This window comes from Rhea pennata, chromosome 3 (genome assembly GCF_028389875.1).
Source record: "Rhea pennata isolate bPtePen1 chromosome 3, bPtePen1.pri, whole genome shotgun sequence".
Taxonomy (NCBI): domain Eukaryota; kingdom Metazoa; phylum Chordata; class Aves; order Rheiformes; family Rheidae; genus Rhea; species Rhea pennata.
Genome location: NC_084665.1, coordinates 125,304,412 through 125,326,506, shown reverse-complemented (window position 1 = coordinate 125,326,506; position 22,095 = coordinate 125,304,412).

Genomic DNA, 22,095 nt, shown 5'->3' with positions numbered 1-22,095 from the left:
TATTAACTAATGCAATAGTACCGCATGATGCTGACAACTTCTGATTGAAATGTCATATCCATATATGCTAAACAGTGACTTCTGATTAGTCCAAATACTGCTTCAGGTTCAAATTTGGTGTCTCTTATTCTATTTCTTACTGTATTAAATTGAAAACAATGAATTAGCTTGTGTAAAATAAACTGATCCATGTTTTTCTCCAAAACTGCTAATGGATCATTTCCAATGGCCAGCTAAATGATCCTCTTCCTACTTACTGTTTTTAGAAGGGCTTGCTGACACCTGAGCCTCTGGATAAACTGAAGATTTCAAGCAATTTTACTTATAAGCAACGTCAATAAAGACATACAGTGATTCTATGATTTTATGAACTAGCTAACTTTTAACCGTTTCTCTCCAATCTTCAGGGGAACACAGAAACCGCTAGCATTCCACATTATAGAAAGCAGTCATTATATTAAAAAAGGGGGAGGGGGAAAGAGTTATCCTGCAGGTTAAACTACTTGACCTGAAAGAAGTTCTTGAGTATGAAGACAGTTAATAAGAGGCAGGGAAATCAGCACATTCATGAAAGATGAAAGCTAAGACCGTTGTTTCTGTGTCCATTCATTTCACTCTTGGGCACATCACACACTCTAAATACAGATCTCAGAGACTGAACTTGTGCCAGAATTTCTCATTTGAGAAAGAAGTAAGAGGACTTATCTGAATTTATCTGAATTATAAAGAGAGATTAGAAAAGCCTATGGAGAAAAAAATCCATTGAAGATCACGAAGATTAGGGAAACTATAACTAACTCTTGAAGATCCTTACCTGAAAATGCTGAAAAACTGGAAAATATTATGAATTATCAGATATGCTTATTTTTATTTTCCGTTCTAGGCAGGCACTTTTTGCTCTTCTTAGGGACAGGATGCAGGGTTAGATGGACTTTCAGATTATCCTAACCAGTCATTCTTGTTTTATAAAGGATAATTCCCATAGGAAGCATTGAATACACTTGACACCCATCTACCTGAGCTCCTCTGTGAGGGAGGGTACAGGTGCCTACAGGTGCAGTGAGTTTATTTACCAAAACTTACGCCACCAAAGTGCTATGACTAGGCAGGAGAGAAATGACTTAACAACCTGCAGAGATATCTGCTCAGTTCCAGGAGCACAATAATTAAATTAACAGAGCATAAACTCTCAGTCTGAACAGGAGAAGAGAAGAGAGCTGGTTTATCCAGCAGGCTGCAAACGTAGCACCTGATGTGGGGCATGCACACATCTCACGCAGCGGGGCTAGAGAGGAGCGGTGGGGTGAATCACCCAGGCAGAGCCCCACACTTCAGCTCCACTGATCTCGGCTCGGCTCACGTATCGCGCACAACACTGCCTGATGCTCCGCAGACAGCCCTATACGTTAAGCCCTAATGGAACAAGGGATTTGATACACGCATTTCATTTCACTTAAAAGACACGGACCTGAACGGTTTGGTGTTGTTGCAGTCAGCACAGAAATACAAATACACGGTCCTCATCATCACCAAAGCGGGTGAAAAGAAGTCCCCTAACTCGCCGCAGAATGGATTGGAGCCCAAGAGCCCTGTCTTTTCAGTTCCTGCTCTGACTACTAAACACACATGCTTTCTTTATAGGAAGAACCATAGTAGCCTTTTCATTCCTCTTTTCCTTGCAGAAGAAATAATAAGTGGAGGGTAAGCAAATGCAAAAAGGGGCTTGAGTATGTTTTCCAGTTGAAAAGAGATTAAAAACATCCTTTTCTGTAAAGAGAGAAAAAATAAAAAGACAAAAAAATAAACCCACAATAACACAAGTAGTAGAGTGAAGTGGCAGCTATTTTGCTGCCAGTCAAAAAATTATGTTATCGGAAATCCTTTCGTATCATTACATATTGATGTTTTAAAAAAAAAATAAAAGGAAAAGGAAGTCACCAGAGATTGCACATAAAAGTTGTTTGCTTGTTGACAATGCAACAAGGTCAAGCAGGATTTTACACAAAAGATCTTTGAAATCTACATCAAGGAGCCTAGTTTGTAAAGGGAAACAAGCATGTTGGTAGCAGTGAACATTGCTACAGATCTGCCGCTCACAATATAGGGGACAATTTACATTTTCTTTCCAAAAAAGTACAAAGGCTTATTGGTGTGCGAACGACTTAAATTAGTATGTTAATCGGCTGTTCAGAGTAAGCAACTTGTGACTGTGTTGTCACAATCACCCCACCATAAATTCAAAGTAGTGGCAATACTGTTTGAAATATGACAGAACCCAAACAATATTTGTCACTGGAGAAAGTATGGTTTCGTGAATAATTAGCCCAGAATTAGAAAGAGGCTGTGTTTTATTCATATTTCTACCTCCAACCTACTGCAAGGCACCAACCATACATTAATACTTCTATGATGTGCCTCATTTTCCCCATCTGGGAAAAGCAGAACGTGCAGGAACTTGCAGGATCACTTGTTCCTGAGGAGAAGATATTCAGTGTATTTTTCTCATCAGATTGATTTTTTTTTGCCTCTTACCTGCCTTCTCCCTTTTGCCCTCCCCATCCACTCTTGTGGCAAGTCTAGTGATTCCTCTTAGCAGAAGTCCACAGTAACACAGCTCTTTGTGGAGCTGCCATGAACTCTCTTCTGTTCTTCCTTCTATCCGCAGAACGTTTTGTTTTCTGTTCTCTCATCATCAGCCACACACTAACTTCATTTCATCTTTGTTTTTTCCCACTGTTTTAGTCTCATCTTGTAAGACAATATTTTTTTTTCTTTCTTTTCCACCTGTTTTTCTGCTCATTTCTTTTCACTGCTCTCTGGTTCTGAAAATGTGTTTTTCAGCTCCATCTCTCTCCCACTAGACACACTCTTTTTTTTTTTTTTTTTTTTTTTTTTGCCTTGTTTTCATAGTCATGTAGGCATCTGTTTAGCCTCTTGTCATCCTCTTGTTCAGCGGATACCTGAAAATCCTGAATTATCCACGTAGCCTTTTCTCTCTTCCACTGTGCCCTGTTTCAACTCATCTTTGTATCCAGTGACATATTGATGTGCAGACCTTCTCAGACATGAACTTTATGCCCTTCCTACTTAAAGAAATTTTCTATATTCCATAGTTTGTGTGTTTGGCTAAGGATTTTAACATCATCTGTCACCGTTTTGTTTTCATGTCCACAATTGCAAAGCGTAAAGTGGGACCATTTTCCTCAAATTTCTTGAAGATCTTAATGAAGCCTCCCTTTTCCACTTTGTGATGGTTCTCAGGCTGTGAACTCCTCCAGTTAATGGCTGCTTTTTTTGGTATCTTTGGCCCAGGTCAGCCTATTCCTCTGTAATTAGGAGTGTCAGTGAACTGTCCACAATTCACAACATCCCATTCAAAGTATTTTTCTCCTACTTGGCCAGGCTTCCCTACAACTGCTGCTAAAACTCACTAGCAAACCATCCAGCAACTAATATCGTGAACAAATTCATGCTTTCCTCCAGACAGCAAGGACTTCCTCCTGCCTCCCCACAGACAAATTTTCAGACACTTTCAAGGACAGATATGCCACTCTCTCTCTTTGGGGCAGGATCTGTTTCTTCACTGTGCTCAAAGAGCTTTTACTACATTGCAACTTCCAGCTAGTTTGGTCCTCCAACATGTTGTTTAATATGTAATGTCATCTTTCAAATGTAGTAAATGTCAGTATTTCAGACTAGTTATTTATTTTATCAGATTTCTTTTTGCCATTGTGTCTGCAGATTAACTGCCACCGTGTATACCACAAGATACAAAAATTGCAGCTTCTTGCAGTGCGCTTCACTTGAAAAGATTCGTGTTCATGCTATATCAACAGATTTTTAGGTCCTACCAACTCTTGCAATATCAACTCTATTCTGACTGTGTAGATGTCCTATCCTGCTGTCTGTATGTTTTTAGAAGATGCAATAATGGTGCTAGTTATCTATCCACGTGATTTGACAGCCTGCTAATGCATTCAGTTGAATAGGAGATATAAAAACATCTCTGCAATGCAAAGAGGGATACTGGGCTCTTTAAGGGTATGGTCTGGCTGCCACTAAAGTCGGAAGGGATCTCACTCAGTGAGATCCACATTGGCTTCTGGAATCGCAGTCAGTTTCTGAACCGTGCATTGCAATGTGTGCCACTCTCATAGCCATGTCTCCAGCCACTGTTGTCCCTTTACAAGAAGTTATGTTTCCTGTAGCCACCTCCTCGTCCTCTGAGATCTCTGTCCCTGTTGCTGGGGCCTCCTCTCCTTGAAGACATTCCTGCATGCTTGGCTTGGTAAACAGGTCTTTCTCCCTGCTGCGTGCTCCCAGGCTCAGATCCATGTTTTACTGCCTGATGTATACTATTACAGGTACCACCAGGAAGATATATGAAGGAGAAGGGGTTTGTTCCATTAGAGATGGATGGGCTACAGCAGTGCACTCTTACCTGCATAAATACATCATTGGGATTACATTTCATATATCATCCTCTCTTGTCAAAGTACTTTTCAGTAGAAACCTGGGTTTCATCACGGCTCACAAGGGCACTTTGACTTGCAGCCAGATTTGCTACAACTTCACAGATGTTTTGGATGAACTGCAGCAGTCTCTTTTAGCGACCCTGAATCAGCAAAATGTGCTGGATTTGTCTTTGTTTAGTTTTCCAGTGTGAGAGATAGTCAAACTGAAAATATAAGCCAAACCTTTGGGGGTAGAACTGAGTAGACAACCTGTACAAATTAATACTATAAAAAACGGGAAAAAAAATCTGGCCAAATCTTTTATGTAAATGTTGAATTTAGCTTCATATCCAAGTTTTCAGCCTGACTTCTTTCCTTTAATTAGTCATAGGAACACCAGAACAAAAACCTGCTGTATTGGGTCAGAAAAAAAATCCATATCGGCTGATTTCTTGTCTTTTCTGCTTAAATGTAAGGAATAGTAGAAGAACAGGCTGATCATTCAGTAACACTTCCCCTACATACTCAGGACCTTCTTGAGCAAAGTGTGATGTGTTTATGTTCACCAACTCCCAATGATTTTTTCTTTCTATTGGAATCACAGTCCTACTACTCTGAAACAGAGGAAATGTGATAATTGTGTTACAATAGATCTGGAGTAACTTCTGGCCTTCAGATTTAAGCCAGTCAACAGGTAATACCAGAGAAAAGGGCTTATGTGTGTGTCTGAGTCAAATTTCATCCTCTGCTGGAACCTGAAACTTTGTACTTAGGTGTTTAGATCATAGTTTTCTACGAAGAAAATCATGTTGCCCTCTAGACTCTTCTTCCATTTCCCATCAGTAGGAGGTCTTGACCACTGCTCCGGAAACAGATTTGCTTCCCTTTCCCTTTCCTTTTCCCTTTCCCTTTCCCTTTCCCTTTTCCTTTCCCTTTCCCTTTTCCTTTCCCTTTCCCTTTCCCTTTCCCTTTTCCTTTCCCTTTCCCTTTCCCTTTCCCTTTCCCTTTCCTTTTCCCTTTCCCTTCCACCTTCCACCTTCCACCTTCCACCTTTCACCTTTCCATTTCTCTTTTCTTTCTTTTCTTTTTTTGTATGTTTTGGCTTGTTTTGAGTCAATGTATTTCACACTCTTGGCTTAGACTGAGCTATTTGCAACAGAAGTGATGTAGTATGTTTGTGTGGTTCCGATAATCCTTATAATATACAGATTTCAAACATAGATAAAGAAAGCCTAGAACCCAGATCTCCCAGTCCCTGGCTGAACACTCAAATTCTTTTGCAGTTAGGCTTATTGTATAATAACTGGAACTTTTGCCCCTGACGTAGGCTGTGTCCTATTTAATAAGGCAGCCCCTTGGCCTTGATGATTTTACTTTCTGGTTATTGTCACAGTTATGGTGGATGCCCAGCTGCAAACTGCAGTCACTGCCCTACGATGCAAAAATATGCCTTTATATTTTTAGCTCAGAGGTGGCACAATAGCCCTGCAAGGCTACTGTGGGCTTGTCTCCTGGCTTAGACCTCCAGGGGCCAAGGCTCAAAGACTACCAGGATGTTACTGAGCATCTCAGCATTTTAGAACCTCTCAACATTTCTACCCAAAGCTTTAAATGACAAAGGTGTATCAGGAACTTAAAAAGGGTTTCTCTGTGTTTTCACTTTGAGCAAAAACTCCTAACTAGTGTTTTTGGTAGGTAGCTAGTCTGCTGAAAGCCTGCCACTCTGCATCGTGGCTGAGCTCTTCAGCACAGGGCAGCCCTCTCCACTCCCTTTTCCTTAAATGCAGAACAAAGATGCCAGAACAGTGTGAAGGGGTTTAAAAACCTCTATTTCTAGCCAGACTAGGGCTTCTTCAGGCAGAAAAAATAGAAAGAGGAGAATTCCTAAAAAAAAGGGAACATTGTTGAGTCTTTACAGTTTTATTTAAAAAGTAATTTCTTTGCAAACGAAATGCTCAAAATGCTCGTTTGGTTCAATGGACATTTAATGGCCGTTGTTCCGCTGTGAGTACTCAGAGTGGTGAAGTAATGATCATTCAGCTCTACCTTCGGATTCCAGGGGGAACAGATAAAGCCAAAAGTCTGTAGGCTTCAAACTGAAGACCAAAAAGGAAATCAGTTTGAAGAATGTTTGTGTATGTGTTAGATATTTTTTGTGTCTGAATCACTGGGATTTTTTAAACTATAAAGAGTATGCAGATGACATGTAAATGTTATGTAAATTGGGTCCATAGTCCATTAAAGCGCAATATTATAATCACTAATACCCTATAGGCATGGACTGATCAACCAACCAAGTTTTATTTGATCTTTGTCAGAGGCAGTGAGCCCTTTCATGCAATATTTTGTGTACATGCCTTTATTGTGAAGAGCATCAGCTTAAAATGTGCCTGTGTGGGATAAATGGATGTTGTTGATGTGAATTTCTGCGGCAAAGTTCAGCAAATATATTACTAGTAAGGAGGCATTTTACAGACTGACCAAAATGAATGAAGGAATCCTGCCTTCCAGTGAGAATTTTCATCTAAAGTGATCAGCTAATCAGTAGACTTGAACAACTTCAAATTGCATGCACACTTAGCCTTCAACACCTGCTACTTTTGCCAGTCAAATTAAAAGAAAACAAGTGTACACAAAAAAGACTGGAGGGCTGTTTGGCCCTTGCCTAGAAAAAATATATTCCTTACTAATTGGCACGCTGTTAATAAATATTAACTGGTTTACACAGCCCTCCTGTTTACTTAATGAAATGGTAGTTGAGGGGTTAATGGGTTAATTGGGGGAAGGAAATGAATCTTCAAATGTATCAGAATCTTGTAAGTGGTTTAGCCTAATTAATAATTTACATGTCAAGACAACATGTTTGTAGTTGTTAGTTGCTCTTTCAAAAGATAAAGATATAAATAACAAAAAGTCAAAGCTGGGTAAATTCACCACAAATGTAAAGCTTATGCTTTTAAGAGATGGGGTAATTAAATCACTGGAGTAACGTAGTCAGAGTTGTGATAAATTCTCTATCACTAGAAAACTTTTAATCAAATTGTTTTGCTTTGTTTTAGGTATCAATTAGCAAAGTCCAATAACAGCGATGACATCAGAAATCAAACTGCTTAATGTCCTTTTCTCGTTACCACACTAAAATGTGATATATTAGAGGTTCTTTCTTATTCTGCATCATCATCTGCTAATCCTCACACAATGACTTTTAATGAAGCAGCTTGAAAGAGTAAAATATAACTTGTTCATCCTTAGCCTCATTTGCCCCATAAAGAAGGTATAGATGTGTTGCTGAAGTAATTGTAAATCCTGGCTAGTGGTCGTTAATAACAGGAGGGACGTTCCTGTCCATATCGGGGCTGGGTAGATGTCACACACTCTTGCGGAGTGGATTCACCTGATCTAACAGGAGGCATTCAGCATGCACACATCTGCTCGTGGTTGGTGATCCCTCTGTTATCAATGGTGCCACTTTCTGAGGGTGAATTATCTCATTCTGTGACCAATATCTAAGACAGGTGGGATAAGTCTTTCTCCATTAGCTATAGACGGAGATTATAAAACTAATCTATACTAGACTTATAGCTTTTGTATGGCCAAAGTGATGAATTAGATGAATTCTATCCCAGATCACAACAGAGTGAACGTTTACAGCCCATTTAACGTTGGAACAACCACAATGTAGATGAAAGTGGTGGTAGGGTTTCCACTAACCTCTTCTTCATTTCTCCTGACATGTTTTCTAGGAACCAGACTGGTCATAGAGTCACAAATCTGCACTCCAGGTGAAAGAAAGTTCTCATGTGCCATGAAAGTAAAGAGTGAGCAGAGTGAGCAGCAACTAAGGGGAATATGGAGCCATGTACACAGCAACCTCTTCCCAAGTGTCTCGGAAGAATTGCTCCTGTAGTACTCAACAGCATGTCTGAGGTCGTAAAGCCCCTGGCACCCTTCACTTGCACAGCTGTGCAAAAGTCATGAGCAATTGGACTTCAAGTGAGTTAAGCACACAACAGGCTACACAACTGAATTTTTACACTCAGTTCTGGAATTTATGAGATCCTAGCTCATGAACAGAGAATTGTCAAGCTGCATTCCTGGATATTTGACAATTATATCTGAACAAGAAATCAGCCACAGAAAATTAGTAGTCTAGAGTGTCAGAGATAAGTGACATGATTAAATTAGAAAGGCGCTACTAAATCAACCCTTGAAAACCTGGGCTTCATCACAAAACGGACTAATTTCTCCACAATCATGCTGGATTTTCATTGCATTACACAGCTCTGAATGTGAAGAAATGTCAGTAAAGGTTATAATACAAAACTATTCTAAAAAATGTATTCAGACAAGTAGATCCATATCTTTAATTTGTCTTTAAAAATAATTAACCTTTAAAACAGTAACAAAATTTCTGAGTTATATTTAAAATCTTTAATTGTTCAGGTTTTTTTAGATTTCAGAAACAGCAAAAGGATTTTCCTAAATATGAATGAGCCCCTCGCTGGATTGCTAACACTGGAACTGTTTTATTATAAATGAAAGCTAGAAACAAAAAATATGTCTCCTGATGAACTTACTGATGTAAAAGTGATCCTGAGGCTTCTGTTAGATAGAGTAGCCTTTTTTTTTTAAGCAAATTTTTAATGTTGAAGAATTTGCTCCAGTATTTAACACAATTGATATATTCCTCCCCAGAGATAGCTATGGTTCAGTGCTGGAAGTAGCAATTCTTCCACCTACCCTTAAATGATGAGTTGGGATATGTATTGCAGGGCAAACAGAGAACTGAGCATTAACAGTTGTTAAAAATTTTGGAGATGCAAGTTGTTCCAGCAGTAAAAACAAAATGAAAACGGATTTATCTGAAAACATGAAAAATAGGTTTTGTCTCAAATCTTCATATTTAAAGGAGTTCCAATATGCTCTGCTCTGAAATATCTTCTTGGTCAAAGGGTTATGAGGCTTTTTGTTTGTCTGGATAATGGGAGAACAGAAGATGCATTTCACTATCCTTAAACCATCCCTGACACCACCAGATGAATGTCAGGTCTAGTCAGGAGTAACAGAAATGATAGGCATTCCTCTGCCTCCATGAACAACTTACTCTATTGGAAGTGACATTTACCCCTCACGAACGAGTCTAGTACAAAGGCTTTTGTACCGCAGACATCGCACAAACTCACTTGGAGCTCTCCAGCCGTGCCTTTCTCTTGTATACGAGGGTGGGTTTCACCTTGCAAAACCCTCCCACAGTTCTGGCTCGGTGAAGCATGCTCAGCTGATCAATTTTAAGGATGCATGTTATAGCAATGATCAGTTCCTCAAGATGGTAAAATACCTATATTCATATTTAACCTCCTGCCTGTGTCTTGTCCCACTGAACAATGGAATTTAGATTGGGGGTGACCAAACTGCCTTTGTACAGATTGTTTCGTGAAAATAGTATACTTGAATTTTGTGCTAGCAATGGCAAGAATAATTTTTGAAGCTATTGTAATCCTTGTGAAATAGCATATTTGAGGCAAGCATTAATGAATTTGTTACTTGCTTTCATGTTTACTCTTTTGTCCATTCTCCTTTGTCTGTCTGTCTGTCTGTTTATCTATATACCTATCTTCAAAATTGATTATGAACTCTTACTAAAAACACGTAATTCTTATTCAGACCTTTTCCTACCCAAAGAAGAGCCCCAGTGTCCGCTTAATACTTTCTTTCCTCTTGCACGCAATTTATAAAACTTTCCTTCCTATTCTATAGACTCTGGATATGTGCCCTTGTCAGGACATGTGAGGCCACTGATGTTGTCAAAGATGATCTTTGTCAGTTATTGAAATGAGAACTAATTTGACCTAATCTAAGCTGACAGACAAAATGGTTCGTTGGTAAAAGAAGCCACTTCTAAAAGCTGGTGCTAAAGAAGAATATAGGAGAAAAACATATGGGTTTATTATCTCAATTCAGGTTTAAAACACTAGATTTTTAACAGGGTTCTGTATAATGCAGCCAATAAGAGCTTTTACTTGGAAAAAATGTGTGAAAGTACACTTCTTACGTTATATTTATATCTTGCATATAGTTAAGTTGTAGCTTATTCTTTTTCAGTGTTATGGAGTTAATTTCATTGTAATAAAATTATCATGGCTGTTGACATCAGTGTAGAATCCAGGAGGCATCGGCAATACAACTAGGATTCAAAAAGTCTATACTCCAGCAAATTTTATACTACCAGGACAGAAAATTACTGCTGTGTGAATCCTGCAAAAAAAGTAGCGCTTGATGCCAACTGTGATGGATTTAGTAAAAACTCCACTGAGTTTAATGAAAGAAATAAGATGTTTGGCTCTTCTTCAGCAGAGCATTTGAGCTTGTCTTGAACTTTGCTGAAGAGGAGACCACAGATCGTTCCAGCTAGGCTGCTTCTGTGAATTAAGCTAGGTTTGAACGCAAGTACTTGTAGGACCAAGACCAGGGGAGCCAGGTGACACAGGGAAGGTTAACGGGACTCTGCATGCTGCTAAAATGAATCATTTAAAAGCAAAGGTCTTCTCTCTCCATCTGCCTCTCAACCATTGCTGATATGCTGATGTTGTAACTAATTCAGCTTACGCGTATCTCTCAGTAACTAAATGAAGGTGTTCTGTTTCTGCCCAGTCCTCACGTGAATTGAATAGAATAGATTGCAAATATATGTGTATATTTCTCATAAATGGCTCCGATTTATAAGAAGGAAAGGAAAAATGCAAAGGTAAAATAATACTAAACGTCAGTCCCTGATATTTATTAAGTAGTTGCCTTTCCCAAGGATCTTGTAAAGCTTTATGAACGCGACATCTCTCAAGCACCCGCTTCACCCATCAGTGAAATGCAGTCACCTAAGGCTGCTTAGAGCGCGCTGAATATTTTTCTTTTAAATAACTCTGAGTGGAATTTGGCTCTTTGTTCAAAGTGAGAATATTTATGGGAAATATTCCTCTCATTCAAAACAAGAAAATTTAAAAAAGGAAGAAAGAAAAAGAAAAAAAAAAAAAACATGTTGCTTTCCACCCTTAGAACAAGCTTGTTTTGGTGGTGGTGGTGTTTTCTGTGGGTTTTCTTTTTTTTCCTGTTTAAAAACAGTCAGCCGTTCACATCACATTTAGAGTTAAAGGTAATTCTTAAAAAAAAAAAAAAAAAAAAAGCTCTAGCGGGACAAAAATGGCAGATTTTTGTTAATTGATGAGGTGTGGCCCTTTGATCTGCTAGGTGTACCAGAATGTTACATACAACTGAAAGGACACTAAGTACCAAAAAACTGAAAACTTACTGTTTGCTAGTCCTGTTAGGAAAGGTAAAAGATCTTAAATATGTTCAGCATTAAAGTAAATAATTGAAAAACAAAATTGAGATAGTAAATATGTATAGTCTAATATGGCAAATAGTTTAGTCAGAGTTGGAGAAACAGTGGATTTTTGCAGTTTGCTGATATAACTTTAAAAGTGTTTAAGGAAAATAAAATATCAGCAAAAATAAAAAAGCAATGAGTTTGTGTGTGTGTTTTTTTTTTTTTTTTTTTGCTTTGAGTTGAAGAAATTGCACTATTCAACTCAAAATAAACCCTTTGATTTCACTTCTGAGCACTTGTAAGTATTTTAAACTTCTAAAAATTAAAATAATATTTTAAAGAGAGTTAAAAATGAAAAAAGTGTTTTCATGTATTTTCAATTTATAGTTTTTGCAGACAGACCTCAAATATATGAAACATTTCATGATTCACTGAAAGTCTTAACATTTTCCAAGAAATTTTAATGAAATTCTTTCTTCCAAATCCAGTTTTGAAAATCACAGCAAAAGGGTTTCAAGTATATTTTATGCAGAGAGATCATCTTGCAACTGTTTGATGTTTGAACTTAAAACAACTTTGGTCCTATTACGTTCTTGCAGAACTTAAACTAATACTGGGATTTCTCTGAACGGCCACAGTTTTTCTGTCACCCTGGCCAGAGAAGAAAGATCATGAAAGTAGTATTAGGTGCTAAACCTAAGCTACCAGCTTCCTTGGAAGGAGAGGAGCTTGAGGGGGGTTTCTCTGTATTCAAAGAAGCCATCTCTCTTCCTTTTTAATGTTTTGATGACTGATATAGAAAAATAAAACTCTCTGATATTGGGAGAGGCAGTATTAGGGCACATAGAAAGCCACATCAGTGCATTACAGTTTCTTCGTTCAATACACTTGATTCAAAATCTCTGTTTTCCCAATGAATCTAGGTGTGTGTGTGAATTTGTATGTATTTACGGTTTTATGTGACATGCGTTCTTCTCCAGGCATGCTCCTGTTACGTGTCAGAAATACTCTGCTTACTGTTTTATGGTCTGTAATTTTCCATAGCAGTACAACAAATCAGATCGCAGTGGTGATATATTTAATACAAAATTAGATATACTTCTACTGCCTCCCCCTTTTTTCCCTCATTTATCTGGGATACTGACTACATAAAGTTAGTGTTTAAAATAAAATGACTAAAATCACTGCTGAATAAGTAAGATACTCTGCAGTCCGTGGGTTCTGCCTCAGCCCTGAAGAATGAAGATGTTTTGTAAAGTGCTAAAGTCTGCCACACTCTTGAGTTATGGGTCACAAAAGAAGCAGAACACCTACCCTAGGGACACAAGCTATCCCACATGTAATATATTTTCCAAAAGTGCAATGTGCTCATATTTTCTGGATGTCTGCAAACTCAGTTATTACTACTGCTATAGTTTGGTTCAGGATTTTTATCTAAACTCATAATGTTTCTATGAAATCTCTTTCTCTTGCTCTTTTTCTCCCTTTCCCCCAGCAATTAGTGTGCAGATTAAAACGTTAATCAAACAAACAGGTAAAATAGAAACCCTTTTCAACACTATAAAACCAGTGCTCTACAGCCACTCTTCTTCTGTGGCCAGGTGAAAACAGATACTTTCTGTCTTGCTCTGAAGATCAAAAATGCTTGGGTTATTAGCGATCCAAGCCTGGGAATTCAGATCCTGAAACTGAATGTTTCACATGCACCAAAGCCTACTGCTAGCTGCCTTCTACAACCTCCACTTTTTTAAATGAGAGTCCAAACTCCTCCATCCACTGAGACCTAGGGAAAGTATACATCCTCAAATCACAGGTTGCCCAGGGAGGTTGTGGTGTCTCCTTCTCTGGAGATATTCAAAACATACCTGGACGCAATCCTGTCTAACATGTTCTACGTGACCCTGCTTGAGCAGGGAGGTTGGACTTGATGATCTCCAGAGGTCCCTTCCAACCTCAGCTATTCTGCAATTCTGTGAATTTGAGTGCAGGACAAAAAGAGAAGATGTCCATCAGAATCAGTTTGGGTGAAGAACTAGCTGAGACTCAAGGTCTGGACAAGGCCTTTCCCCATGGAAAGTTGTTTGAGGTCCTGGGGAGAGCTTTTTTTCCCCCATCATTGTCTCCTCTGGAAACAAAGTATTTGACAGTTATGCTTTCAGTGTTGTGTGTGAGCTGATAAAAGGATATTATACTGCATGGAGTAGAACAGGAAAATCTTTTTTGAACACATGAGGAGAAAAAAACAATTTGCAATGGGAGAGACAATGAAAAGTTGTAGATCTTACTAATACCAGATCTGAGAATACAACAGGTGCCCAATACAGAAGGAAGTTTGATGTCTTTTGTAGGTTAGAGGTTTTGGTTGTCTTACAGCGCATGATGATTCATTCTTAAGCAGTGGTGTAATGCACACATAGCTGTTCTGCAAAGGTTGGGACCCACATAAGATGGCAGTTATACACAGCCAGGCTGTAGAGTCAAGAGAATATTGTTTGAGTCTTAATGTGATGGTAGGTAGATATCTGCATTGCACTAGTAAGAAAAAAAAAATCTAATCATTTATGTTGTTAAACTGGTAGCATCATGGTACCTGTTATGCTTTTGGCCCAGACTAGCTGGCATTTTTCTGAGCAATTCCTGTGTGCTATTTAGGAGCAAGGATAAGACAGTGACCTTTTTCAGTAGGTGGTAGATCGGAGCACTGCCTCTTTTGGAGATTAAGAGAGATTAGGAGTATATGAGACTAAGAGATATCACATGTTCTCAGGGCCAACAGTTGGTCTTGGCAGTGGTTAGCTTATTAGTGCAGGTATAGTCTAAAAGGCCAGAGTGAAGTGTAATCCCCATTTAATGGGGTTGTAGCATCAGAGCAAACTTTGTATTTTGATTTTCATAAGATACAGAAGTCTCAAGGACTCTGGGTCAATAGAAACATGTGTGGGCAGTTCCCCTTAAAAGTGCTTTTGCAGAAACACTTCCATTTGCAACAAAAAGGGCTGTGAGACATTCACAATTTTCTGGAAATACCTTATGGTAATAGATGTTTCTCTTCTAATACCAAACTCCACAGAATCTCTCCTTCCTCCATGTGAACCATTACTACTGAAAGTCTAAAATAAAATGGTGGGAACTACTGACAGGGAAGGTTTGATATAGAAAACTTAAACCTTTTCATGGTGAAGTCATCTGCCTGTGAAGTACCCAATCTATTTCATCGACTCTTAGAGAGGAACATGGACTGGAATCCAGGCACTGCTTGAGAAATCTGAATTCAGGATTGGGGTTTTTGTTCATTTTTCTACAATTCTTCTTGTGAAAAAGAACTTAAGCAGTGGCATAAATACAAATGTTTCATCATTTTAACTCAGATTATATCTACTGCCCAAACTACTGGCTGCCACAACTGATGGCGTTGGAAGTTAAAATAAGAGAATTTGTGTTCACTGCAAGCACTGCACTGGCAGCACTACTATTACTAGTTGTAGCAGTGAGAAATACAATGGGTTTTGGGTGCTAATATTGAGAGAGAATCCCCTCATTCAGGTATAAAAGACGAAGGTAAATAAACAAGTAAGGATTTAGGTAATAGGGAGTGCCTCCATGTCAACTAGTTTTGAGGAATTAGAATTTAGGCACCTGGTCCAAGTTGGTCACCTTAGATTACAGTCAAGACAAGTACCTCCAGAAGGTGATATCTTGTCTGGCCTCCAGCTGCTGGTCCAGGAGGGTGAAATCCCCCCATAGTCCTGTCTTAGCTGCCAACTACTGCAGCTGCAGCCATGGGATACCACACACTCCCCACCTCCGACTCCTCTTCCTCCAGCACACAGTGTGCCAATAACTTCACGCCTTCTCCTCGTGCTGTTTCGCTTTTCCCAGGGAAGCAAACAAGGCGCTGTGCAGAGCTCTTGTCTGATGGGAGCCTGTAGCTGAAAGCCATCACTCCGAGCTGCTCAAACCGGGCTACTATTTTCAACAAAAAATGAGCTCCAGATGCAAAGATTTGTGACAATATCGGAGCAGGGCTGTTGTCAGCTGCCTGTTATTCTGTTGCGTACTGCGGCTTCCCCAGGTGCATCCCCCCTAGCTAAGGTGTGGGACCCTGCTGAATACCAGATCTCTTTGCTGCATATTATCGTGTTAGCTGAGCTGTCATGAAAGTTGCCAGTATATATGTAGAACACAGAGATTAATCCAATTAAACCTCCACTGACTTTTCCACATTCCTCATGTTGCAGCCTCCATCTCTTCACAAGTAGGCGTCAGAGCATGGATAAGATTAATCAAATAATGTTTATGGAGTGGCAACCCATCAGAAAGCATGACACAGTGAGAGGGAGAGACTGACTGATTGATTAGCAGCTGAGCTTTAGCCTACCATAACTGCTGGTGATCCTTAACCTTTTGATGTCAATTTTAGTTGTGAGGATGGACTTTAAAAGAGGCATTAGGGTAAAAAATGTTGCAGTTCCTACCCTGAAGTTTACAGATAATATGGGTTTTATATTATTTCCCTGATCTGGACAAGACTCCTAGAGCCAGTGTAAGGGCTATACAATATCAGCTAATACAAATAACGACTTTAGTGGAGGGGAAAAAAAAGATCTGGGAATTAAAACTAACAAATATGCTCAGACTGAAATTTATTCAGACACATAATGACACAGATGGTAAATTTTACTGATATATATTTTTCCCTGGTGGAGAACACACAGTTGCAATCCAGCATGACAGATTGTATCCTAGGCTAAAACTGTGTCAGACACGAAGTAATCATAAGATACTATCACATAATTTGCACTGGGGCCAGCCTGAATATTGTAAGCATTCTTTGTTCAGATGCATTGAGTTGTATTTCAACTGGGTTCTCCTTCTGTAATAAAAATTCTTGCATTTTCACGGATTTCCTATTCTTAATCTTTCTTTTCATTAGTTTCAAACAATATTTGAGATCTCCTAATAATTAACAGTCACTGTTATTATTGTTACTGTTGTATGAAGCATAACAGTAGTAATCATTAATACTATTGCTTAATATAGCAAGAGAATTTAGCCCAGGCTGCAGCCCTTGGTGAGGTAGGTTAAATACAAAGATTTTAGTCACAATGTCTAGAGTTATATACAGGCTGAGATTCTGTTCTCCTGGTTTAGCCATGTAGACCAAAATAGTCTAATTTGGCTTCTACTACTGAAAAGGTAAAAGAAAAGTTTCTCCTGAGACTGGTTTACCTTATCCCTTTTAGATATTTATTTTAGGATGGGCAAACTACCCCGTGAGGATATCTGTCTCATCTCCAGAAAACTGACTTAAGTTAAATGCCTAATATTTATATGGCTAACATAGGGGGAGATTAATTCCTCCTGTGGTGGTGAGGGTGGAGGTCTTTTAACACTTTAAGTCCAACAGCAGTGTCTATACCCAGCCTATACCCTGACCCTGATACCAGCTGCAATAATTACAGTTAAACTCTGTGTCTCTGCACTATAAAGCTCTCCTAGTCTCCAAAAAACAACATGACCACGATTAAACGGTCAATTGGGAGTAGTTCCTGAACTATGTTAATTCACAGCTCCTGCCTGGCAATGTTTGAGATTTGGTTAGGTGACCTAGGGCAAATGCAAGTGAGGGACCGTCTCTACAATTCAGTGATGTAAAAGAGTGTATTTTAGTGTCCTGGTGCTCAGGCACTAGCACACTAGTATTGCTAGTATAGATATAATCAGATCATAACAAGTAAGACATAGGTTCCAGCTCTAAGCATTCTTTCATCGTTAGTACTTGGGTCTGGACTTTACGCAGGCACTTTGAAATCTGCACAACCGTTTTCCTTCTGCAAAAAATGTATGTGGGTGTTTTAATTTATGCAATGTGAATGGTCCCCCAAAGCTGCCATCTGCTCGAGGAGTACCAAGTGAAGTACACAGCTAGCTATTTCCTCCATACCTTGGGTTCAAAGTAGCTACACACCCTCTCTTTTAGGAGAAGAATAGGAAAAGGCTGATGAGAAAGTCACTTTCTTCCTCCATTTAACACTTCACAGAGAAACTAAGACACCTTGGATGTCCCTCCACTCCTGTGCAAATCTAAAGGCTTTCAGCCCTGCCAGCCCTCTCCAGTGTGATCCCAGACTTGGGACATGTCCACGTCCATGGTGGCCCAAACCTCAGTGCAACCAGTCCTGGTGGAGATAACACTTACAGATCCAAAGTGGGTGTCTCTACCTGATGTTTGCCACTCCTTAGAGCTTTGGGGTTAGCAGGAACCAAAACAGATGGGGTCTCTCTCTTTCCCCCACACAGAGCCTGTTAAAAGTCGGAGGCACAGCAGCACACCCAGTAGCATCAGACCACTGCCTACCAGCTGCTTTTCCTTGGATATTTTTGCTCACCAATTGGTATCGCAGGTCCCACTTTACGCAAATGCAGCCTGTTATTGCTGCACGTCCTTGGCACATCAGATGGAGACATAATGGTATAAGCTGTGAACTTGCAGCAATAATAACAATAATACAGAAAGCTCAGTCTATTTTTAATGTCCCCATACTTGCTTCCTTTGTTCAATGGGGCTGTTAGTTTAAAGAAAGGAAATTAAACCGCAAGAGCTACAGCAGGCTGAAACAATTTTAAAAGGCCGAACACAGAATGACAACACAATAATAATGACAGTGCAATAATGTACTTTTATAAGATGGCTTTCTTCCAAAGCTCTCAAAGTGCTTGACAAACTTTGTAAGCAGAGAACAAACTGAAGGCCATGTGTTTTCAGGGCTAAGGTACAGGTGGGTTGTAATGGATTTCTAGATATTTTGGAATATTGGCTCATTTATTGCTCAAAGACTGCTGGATGTTGTAAAAGAACGAGGCTGACTGAACACTGATAAAATTTATGTGAGTTCAGGAACTAGAAATGAAGGCCAAAGCTTTTAGCGATGGACTTTTCTTATTTATTTATGGAGGGCTCCAGGTTCTGTGATTTGGCAGAAAAAAGCAATCCAAAATCCAGCGTCTGAGCTATATCTAGATGACTTCAGACCGGAAGCAACAACAAAACACTTAACAATGAGAATTAACTAAGCAATGAATCAATTCACTGAGGATTATGAGTAAATACCTTATTGCTTAAAGTCCTTAAATAAGAACAGAACTCTTGAACAAGTATGGTGTTACTCAGAAAAGTTATGGATTGGATGTAAAAATAAAATTATAAGGCCTGTCTTCAGAAGTGGCTCAGCCAAGATGATCATAATGGTCCCTTCTGGCCTTAAAAATCTATGAATATATGAATCTATTTATTTATTTATTTATTTCCAAGAGAGGCTGGAAAAGGCAGGGGTGTCAGGGTATGATATAAATCTATTTCTTTAATTAATCTTAAGAAAAAACTATTTTTCCTGCACTAGTATTTTGAATAGGCAGATTTAATTCTGTATTTGTATATGTTTGCTATTATTATTATTATTATTATTATTTGGTTTCTGATAGTTATCTACTCCGTTCCTTTTTTATTTTATGTGGTTTATTATAATACTTGGAGCTTTTCAAGTGGCTGTATTTTAACTTTTGCTTGAGAGAGTTTTAGTTCATGGTGGAACAGGGTTGCGCAGGTATTCAGGCTATAATCTTTCTTGCTGACTTATCCTCTAGCACCTCTTCATTCTTCCAGTCTTCGTAATGATTTATAAAGGTGTGAAATGGATCCATGCAAAACAGTAGGTGCTGATACCGTGAGTTACAATAAAAACATCAACAGCAATAAAACCAAAAAATACGCCAAACCTGGCCATTATAGTCATTATGTGCCCATGTGCAAGCAGAGTGCCTTCAACAAGCTGGTGGGAAGGGGATGAGGAAATGAAGAGGACAGCGCATAGGAGCAAACACTGGAACCTGACAGTTTCTACTGCTAGTTAGCATGGTCTCTGGCATGGTTTAGATCCAGGTAGCTAGTACTCTCCCAGGCATAATCCAGGAGCTAGCACCAAGGACTACCCAGTAGGAAAGCTGGATATGGCTTTTCTATTTAGAAGGTAATGGCATTTAATAGTAAGGAAGTGGCCACACTGTACCAATTGGCCTCAGGGCCAGAGAGCAGATCCTGACACTAGTTAGTTACTAGTAGAGATGTAGCCAAAATTTCTGGCAGGAGATTTGTTTTCATTCCACTTCTGCAAAAGTGCCTGCCAGTGCACATAGAAATGTCTCTTTCTCCTCCATTTCACTCAAGGTTTCTTAGCAGCGCTGAGGTAGAACATTGAATTTTGTTGACCCAAGAATGAGGAGTATGCTACTTCAACATGAAGGGAAGGGAAGGGACCTATCCAGGACAGGGAGCTGAAAGAAACACCGTGGAGAAATGGAGCTCACTGCCCTGCTGCTACCAGCAGGACGGTGGGGACAGAGGAAGCAACCACTGCTTCTTAGAGAGATATTCTACGTATACGAGCCCTTGGGCATCATCACCAGCAAGAATGACTTTCCTTTAACACAGGTAAGGTTAGCAGCAAAATCGTGTTCATTTTGTTGCCTTCATTGGTTGAATGCTAGTATGTAGTACCTATTAGCCATAGTAAAGTTTCTACCATGGCCCAAGATTTTATGTCTGTACAGAATAGTTTTAGTGATTTCTCTCTATTTTTTTTCCCCCTCTCTTATCAGTGGCCACTACAATGAAAGACAATCAGGGAAGAATTCAGTGCAGAGTGAGGGGAAGGGCTGGTGAGAAGAAATTTCCTCACTAGTTTTCTTCTCCCTCTAATTAAAAACAGGTTGCACTTTTCTTTGAGTTCAGTATATAGTATCCATTTAAAAATAATAATAATTGAAGAATCTATGCCTCATTTTGGCTCACAGAAGGCTTGCAAGGAGTTGTTCCATAGCTTGAGGCAAAAGCTAGCCCAGATATTAGCTGAACCAAACAGGGCTGTCATTGCGAGCCAGTCTGCACCCCTGCGATGTTTAAAAGAAAGTTAAATTAATGCCAAAAGATGAAAGTGAGGGAGGGGACTGAATCATACTGGAAAGAACAGATTGCAGAGGAAGCCAGGCCCAAATACCTATATTCAGTCATCTACCACAGGACCCAAGACAGATTTAGATTATGGGCTCTGAGGGAAACAGCTCAGTGTTTTTTTCAACTTTCCTTCCGTACGTGGTTAAATGACCTTGACTTCCCAGATAAGCGGAAGAAGGTCTTGTATTCAAAATCCTATTTTATTGATCTCATTGCATCTGGCTTTCCTCTCTGACTCTACAGGGAAATACAGCCTCAGTAAAAGATATGTTAACTCTTCAGTATTCTTTGGGGCGTAGACTTCACTACAGTTGTGTAGGTTCATTTCAGGCATCACAGAGAGCTGCTTTGAGCAGCCCAGGTAGCAGATCTGTAACCAGGAGAAATGGCCAGGAGAGGAGCAGGGAGGCCGGTTGGTGAGGGAAGCCGTCACCAGGCAGCCTGACAAACGCAGCGAGATGTCAGCGATGCGCAGTTGTGCTCAAAGAGACAGCGGCGGTGCAATATGTCAAGTGCATCGCTGAGTTTCAGCTCAATGGAGAGCGCAGTGCATACACCTGGGAACTGGGGAGCATCTGCTGAAAGAAGTGACTCGAAAAATAACCTTACAATGGCTTGGGAGAAACATCTGTGCAGTAAATGACATACCACCAGTAATGAAAAGATGGAAAGACAGAAGCTGGAAAAAGGACAAGAACTGTCTTGTGTTAATGGCATAGGGAATTTGGTGACAGGACAAGGGGAATTTAGGTCAACACAAACTTATCAGGCTATACAACTCCTGTGTATATGAGCTGATGCAGCAGTTATCTAATTAAAAGGGCTTCATAGCCCCTTGATGCAGGCCCATTTGAATGGAGGCATCTAAATTTCCCTACTTTTCCCCACCCTCTACTCTGAAACTCCTTTTCTGTTTTATTCTCTACCTCCCATGAGATTTTGTCCATATACCTTTCCCACTCTGTGCATATGTAACAACACGGTGGAGGATTTCAGTAGTTTAATATGGATGAATATTGCATCCTTTTAAGACATGTAGAACCTGAGGCACAGAATGATATATTTTGCGATGGAGAAAACTAGTTGACGATAGGAGGAGGGAAAAAAAGAAAAAAAAAATCCTTCCCAAACCCGTCATGTCTTGACACTGACACTTATTTTATATATTATTTTAGACTACTTTGCTATACCAGGCAAAGGAAATACTCAAATTAAACATCTTCGTATAAGATGCATTCACATTTGCCCCCCCCCCCCCCACTCCCCAAACTCATAGAAGTGTTGGATGAAATGCCCTAGCTGAAGCATTT